Below are 6,572 nucleotides of genomic sequence, written 5' to 3'. Positions count from 1 at the left end.
GAATTCTGTTGGAAGGAAGTAAAAAGAAAAACAAAACAAAACAAAACAAAAAACTGTTGTGGTCTTCAGAAATGGACCCACCAGAGGCTGCATCAGCTTAGAAAGGTGTGCGTTTTCTCTTTTCGAATTGTGGGAACGAGAAACAAAGTTCAGTACCTACAAAAGGTGTGTTGTGGAAAAAAAGGTTGGCATGGTCTATCCTGGCTTGTTAGGCCATGACAGAAGGGCCCCTGTCTGGAACTTTCTCCAGGACAGATGGGTAATATTTGATCTCCAGCAGGAGACTAAAGAACAACAGAGCCTGCACTGGAAACTGCTTCTGATCCTGATCCCGATCCCGGTGGAAGAACTGAATCTGTTATAATTCAGTGCCCAAGGATCCCCTGTGACATCGCCACTGCTGACCTCCATGCTGAAGAAGTGCACCTTTTAACGTTCATAAAGCAAGCTCCTGATGCCTGACAGTTCCAGGAGCCCCAGGAGAAGCCCTGTCTTGCCAGCATGAAGGCACTGGTGGATCAGCATAGAGATGTCCTGATGAAAGAGTCTCATCTACACAAAATTGCAGTGTGGGGTCCTTAAGCCATCCCTACCTCATCTTCCTCTTACCAGTACCTATAGAAGCTTTGCCAAATGCCTTTTTGGAATATGACAGGCATAAAGATTATATTTCTAAGGAGATGGAACATAAGCTCTCCCTAATCATTTTTCTCAAGTATGGATTTCATTTCCTTGACTGGTCAACATTTTTCTCAGCCAGTGGAACTTTCAACTGTGTATGTGTATGTGTGTGTTTTATAAATGACCCTCCTCCAGGTTTTTTAAAAATACAGTTACCTCAGCCACTAATTTCATTGAAGCTCTACTTCAGGAGTCTGGAGAGACGGCTCAGAAGTTAAGAGCGCTGGCTGCTCTTCCAGAGGACCTGGTTTCAATTTCCAGCACTGACATGTCAGCTTCCAAGTATCAACTCCAGTCCCAGGAGATCTGATGCCCTCTTCAGGCCTCATCATTGCATGCATGTGGTGCCCAGAAATACATGCAGGAAAAGCATCCATACATATAAAATAAGTAATTTTAAAATAACCGCATTTAAATAATTTATATGTACATCTAAATTATGGTTTTGGGGACTGATTTCTTAAATGTGACATGTGGGGGACAGAAGCAACAAAAGTAAAATGGTAAATAGGTCTCCATCAAAAGCAAAAACGTTTGTGCATTGAAGGATGTTACCAATAAAAGGAAAAAAATGACCTACAGAACTAGGGTATGGGTGACAGATCAGCGTGTGACTAATAATGGTTTAAAGCCAGAGGAGGTAAAGGCTCATTACAACTGAGTAGCATCCTCTGAGGTAAGCAAGGGAGATGATTAAGCCTGCCTTCAAAAAAGGCATATAAATCACCAATAAACACATAAAAGATTTTCCTATCAGATGTTATCGGGGAAATGCAAACATAAATGTCAGGAAGGCTGCCTCATGTGGTGACGTAACAGGCCATCACATTCATCATATTTTAGATAATGGAACACAGCAGCAAACATTGGCAAGGGCTTGAACAAACAGAGCCCCATTGGTGAAAATGTTAAATGATGCAGTCATTGTGGAAAATAGTTTCTTCAAAGTGCTGAAGACAGAGCTTCCATGCGACTCAGCAATTCTACTCCTAAGAGGACTGAAAGCATCTTCTAGCAAAACATATGCATGATGCTTAAAAATTTATTTCAACAGACAAAAAGTTGAAACAGTCAGATATGGTGGCACATACCTGTAATACCAGCCCTTGAGAGGCAGAGGCAAGCAGATCTCTGTGAGTTTGAGTCTAGCTTGGACCACAGAGTATTGTTTTTAAAAACTAAAACCCCAGTCTTCCGATTTTACCAATAAAGACTCAGGAGCCAGATGCTGGGGTGAAAACTGTTAGCTCAGAGAGGCAGAGAAAGCACCAAGCTTACCTTCTTATTCCACCTGCATCCCAGAAGGAAAAAAAAATTCCTTTCTCCTTCTCCACACTGTCTTAAATACCTTTTAACTCATGTGCCTCCTTTCTCTGTTTTCTTAAGTCAACTGCTTGCTTGCTCTACCTCTTGACCTATGGTTGACTTTAGTTAGCTGTTGGATTAAAGGTGTGAGCTAGAGCTAAGCCACAGCACAGGTACTTGCTTACAGTAAACAGAAAGCTCTTGGTTAAAGGTGTGTGCTAGGGCTGAGCCACACCAAAACAAGAAACAGGTTTTTCCAGGTCGCAATCTTGGGGTTCACAATGTGATCAAATATCCTGCAACACCAGAGCGAGCTCCAGGACATCCAGGGCTACTCAGAGAAACCCTGTCTCAAAAAAAAAAAAAAATCGAAACAAGTTAAATGTCCATGCACATTTAACTGTGGAGGACTGTGGGAGAAAAATATGTGGAGGATGGGTACAATACAGTGTTACTCAGCCATGAGTGGAGAGAATTATGAAATTTAATACATACAACACCGTGAATCTTGAAGACATAAAAGACACATAATGAGAGTTTTTCAGTGCAACAGGACCTTTCATCACCCCATTGTACATGGCCCATGGAGCTAAAAAGCAAAGGCTTACGGTCATGGAAGACTGACTAGGTACAGGCAGACTTTTTAATCTATTTTAATGGGGTTCTTATATCTCTACCTCCCCTCCAACCCTTAACCACTCTAATACCTTCCAACTCCCCTCACCCCAATACTAGGTACGAGAAAAAGAAGGTTAGAGGGGAAAAGGGCTGCATACGTCTCTTTACTACTTCCTACTGTTTAGGGACATAGTTCCTTGGGGCAAGTCCAATCTTCGTAGTCAGGATATCCAGCAGTCCAGCAAACCAGAAACAGCAAACACAGCAGCAGCGGTGGGCAGCAGCAGGAAGAGAAGCAGCCGCCCCGGGCCCTCTCAGGGTTTTGGCATTTATTCCATCTCAGAGTCCCCAGAGTTAAATTAAAATCTCCGCAGCTTGCACAAATCACACCTCTGCTAGAGCACAAGACAATCACAGTTAACAACTGTGAACAAACTGAAGCTGCCCCATGTTCTACACCTGGGATGAAAACAAAAACCATGTTTATGTAACATAACTGAGGGGTTTTTTTTCTTTAATTTTTTTTTTCTTATTAGTTACATTTTATAACTGAGTTTTTAAAGAAACCAAAACTTCCACTACAACCAGGGAAAGTGGCTTGAAAGTTCCCGGTCTCACACCAAAGTTTAATGATGCGGACTCTCGTGGGAGTATGCAAAGCAGAACCGGATTTTCTGAATTATTACAGAAGGTGAAAAATTGTGGGGAAGTGAGAAAATTCCCGAGAGAAGGGGCAGGGAGTGAGAAGCTGTAGGCTTCTCTCTGTCTACAAGCTTTGCAGCTCAGCGGCAGAACTGGAAGGTGAGGTAACCGCTATTGAGATTGGCTAATCTTTTAGGCTGTGGTAGTTGGAGCCAATAAATGGCATACATATTCTGTGCCCGTGCCCCTGGCCCAATCAGGGTGATGGTCATGCATGCTCATGTGATGCCCACCAAGTTAGGAGTGGTGGAAGCACCCCTTCTCCCTTCTCTGACTCTGGCTTTGTGAGTGTTGACCTGGACCATCACCTGGCATTACTTAGTGTGTGTATATCAAGAGCTGTTAATTATACCGAGTTCTGTGAGTTCTCACACTTACAGGGTACACTTGCAGCTTTACCATGACAGAGCTATGTATCATAGCCACCGAGATATAGCTGGTGACTTCCTTGGTTGCTGCATAATTAGTTTCTCGCCTACAGAGTGGTCCAGGGTGGCCTCCTCAGTGGAGGAAGCTTTGTGGGAGCCTTTCAATTAAGTCTGTTACAGTTAGCTGCCTTAGAAGCAAGGGTACATGAAAGGTCAGTAGTGCCTTGTATGTGTATCCTTGCATAGGACTTCCAGGAGTAGAGATGCCAGCCGGCTATCACTGGCCCAGCACATTGTTCCTTCTCTTATCTCTCTGCTGTGGCCACTTCAGGCCAGCTACCGCCTCTTATCCATTTTCCTCAGTGCTTCTGATGCTACCATTTTAACCCTCAATCTTCCTTTTTTAGCCTCAACCTTGGTTTAACCTGCAATGTTTGTGATCGAGGGAGCAGTTTTTACTGTTAATGCTCACAGAGAGTTGGTTCCTGTCACCACATCCTGTGGGGCCCATTTACATGTCGACAAGTGACTAGACACAAATAGTTGTCATTAGGTGAGGCAGGAATGGAGAGCAACTAGTTACAGTGCTTGGAGTTTGTTTGTTTGTTTGTTTGTTTATCCTCCCCAGGGGCCAATGTTAAAAGAATTTCAAGTCTGCTTAAGAATTTGGCAAAACTGCAGTTTTTAAAAAGGCAGCACAGGAGGTTTAACCAACACCCCCAAGATCAAAAGAATAGTGTTTACAGTTCAAAAGATACAGACATATTGATATACAAATTAGGTGGAAAGACCTTTCTTCCCGTGTCCCACTGCTCTGGGTAGAGCCGAAACTAAACTCCATGCACTGGGGACATAATACAAGTGGTAGGGAAGGGTGGGGCCAGACTACATAGCTTTCTGCCTTTTGCTACTTGTTAAATTCCTTTGCCATTGCTACTCGTGCACCCTTCTCGTTTAGTAGGCCACGTATTATGAAGAAGGCGGCTCTACATTTCTGAAAGTGGTGGTGTGGTGGCGCTGCTCGTGGTGCTGGTGCTAATGGTGCAGCTGGTGCTGATGTGGTGGGGGATTCTCAGGAAAACCAGTTTCCGGGGGTCGAGTTAGGAAGGCTGATCTTTCCCCACATCTGTCCTGGCCTCAGAGCTTCGTCCAAAGGCTTGATCCCTAATGCCACCATCCTGGTGGCCAAACTCCAGCGTTGTCCCCAAGACCAGATTGGCATCTGGGCTCTCAGTGATCTACATGAACCTTTTGAGGGAATTGCCTTGGCAGTAGTCAACTCCCAGCTCCCTCCAGAAGTCAACATTATTCATGGGAAAGTGGAACCAGGCCCTCCCTCGATTTCAGAGCCTGCACCAAGAAGTTACAGCAGCCATCAGTTGTCTGAGAGCTACCCAAAAGACCACCAAGACCCTGGAGGTCCCAGTGCAGTTATGTCTCATCACTCACAGGCATGCCTCCAGGCCCCTCTGATGCTAGTGAAACAAAAAAGAAAGGCCCTGGGGAGAGGGAGCCCACAGAGACCACAACTAGGGTAACAGGAAGCCAGGCTGTCTTTTCTTGGCTTAGAGAGCCTGATGACTTTATCACAGTGAAGGAGCTTAGAGGGAGAAGTTGCAGGGCTGTTCAGTGCCCTGAAACAGAACGTCACTAACCTAAGCTCTCCAAGAATAAGCTTCTTTTGAGTTGACAAAAAAAAAAAAAAAAAAAAAAAGTCTGAAATCAGAGTAGCGGTGGTTGTGTGACATTGGGAACATACCTAAAGGCACCGGTTTAAATACTCTTTAAAAGAAAGCGATTGATTTCTGTTTCGTGGACTTCGCCTCAATAAAACTTCCATTTTATTAGTCTTCTAGGCAATCTTCCCAGTCTGCCAACTAAGTGGAATCCTGTTTACCGATCTGTTAACAGAAGCCTAACCTCAGAGTCCCTGGAAGGTTTAACCTCTGCCCCTGCTTATTCTCTTCCTTCCCTTTGACTTCTTGTGAACGCACACTTGTATTTCGTGAAGACAGCCTCTTTTCCTGGCCACCTTTCATTACCACTGTGCAGTTGCCTCATTTGTTGATTTTTAGAGCTATTTTGGTAGCAACTTCTTGCATTTGGATTTCTCCTGTCTTTCCTAGCAAGCAGGTCTCTCCTTTTCTGTTACTCTCAGCACAACTGGCTTAGATTTCTCTTAAATCTATCTTGTAAACTACACACAAACAATGGCTTCCCAGGAGGGAAAGGTTAGTCTTCCCCAATGGACAAACTCTCTGATAAATTATTCAAGTCCAAGTGTTCAGCCCTTGACACATACAAGGACCACTAAATAAACTTAGCAGGTTGGTTATATATGTGTTTATGTGTGCACGTGGAGCTGTAATAATTAAGGACGAGGCCATGAATTTGAGAGGATGTGAAGAGGGCACGGAAGGTGTTGGAGAAGCAAGAAGAAGTTGTAAAAATGATGTAAATATGTATGTACACATGAAATTATCAAAAATAAATTTAAAAAATCTGTCATTTAACCCCAGGATAAAAAAAATAGGATATTTTCAGATTATTGTTAATAACCACCTGTTTTCTTACATTTAAGATTACATGAGTTCAGGCTACCTTCCTAAAAGAAGATTGAACTGGGGGGTGGAGGAGTGAGTGGTAAGAGATGGCTCAGAAGTTAAAAGTGATTGCTGTGCAAGCATGAGGGCCTGAGTTCAGACCCTTAACTGCCAGGTAAAAAGCTGAGTGTGTAATCTCATGTTTGAAACAGCACTGGGAACCAGCCTGACTGAAAAAGGTTCAGTCAGCGGAATAGATCAGGGCATTCAACATCTTTCAATGACCTCCATGGGCACACATTCAACACCACACACACACACACACACACACACACACACACACACACACACACAC

The sequence above is a fragment of the Psammomys obesus genome, unplaced genomic scaffold (genome assembly GCF_907164565.1).
Source record: "Psammomys obesus unplaced genomic scaffold, mPsaObe1.curated_primary_1811, whole genome shotgun sequence".
In the NCBI taxonomy this organism is placed as follows: Eukaryota; Metazoa; Chordata; class Mammalia; order Rodentia; family Muridae; genus Psammomys; species Psammomys obesus.
The sequence above is the reverse complement of the archived record's forward strand: the minus strand, read 5'-3'. Positions refer to the sequence as shown.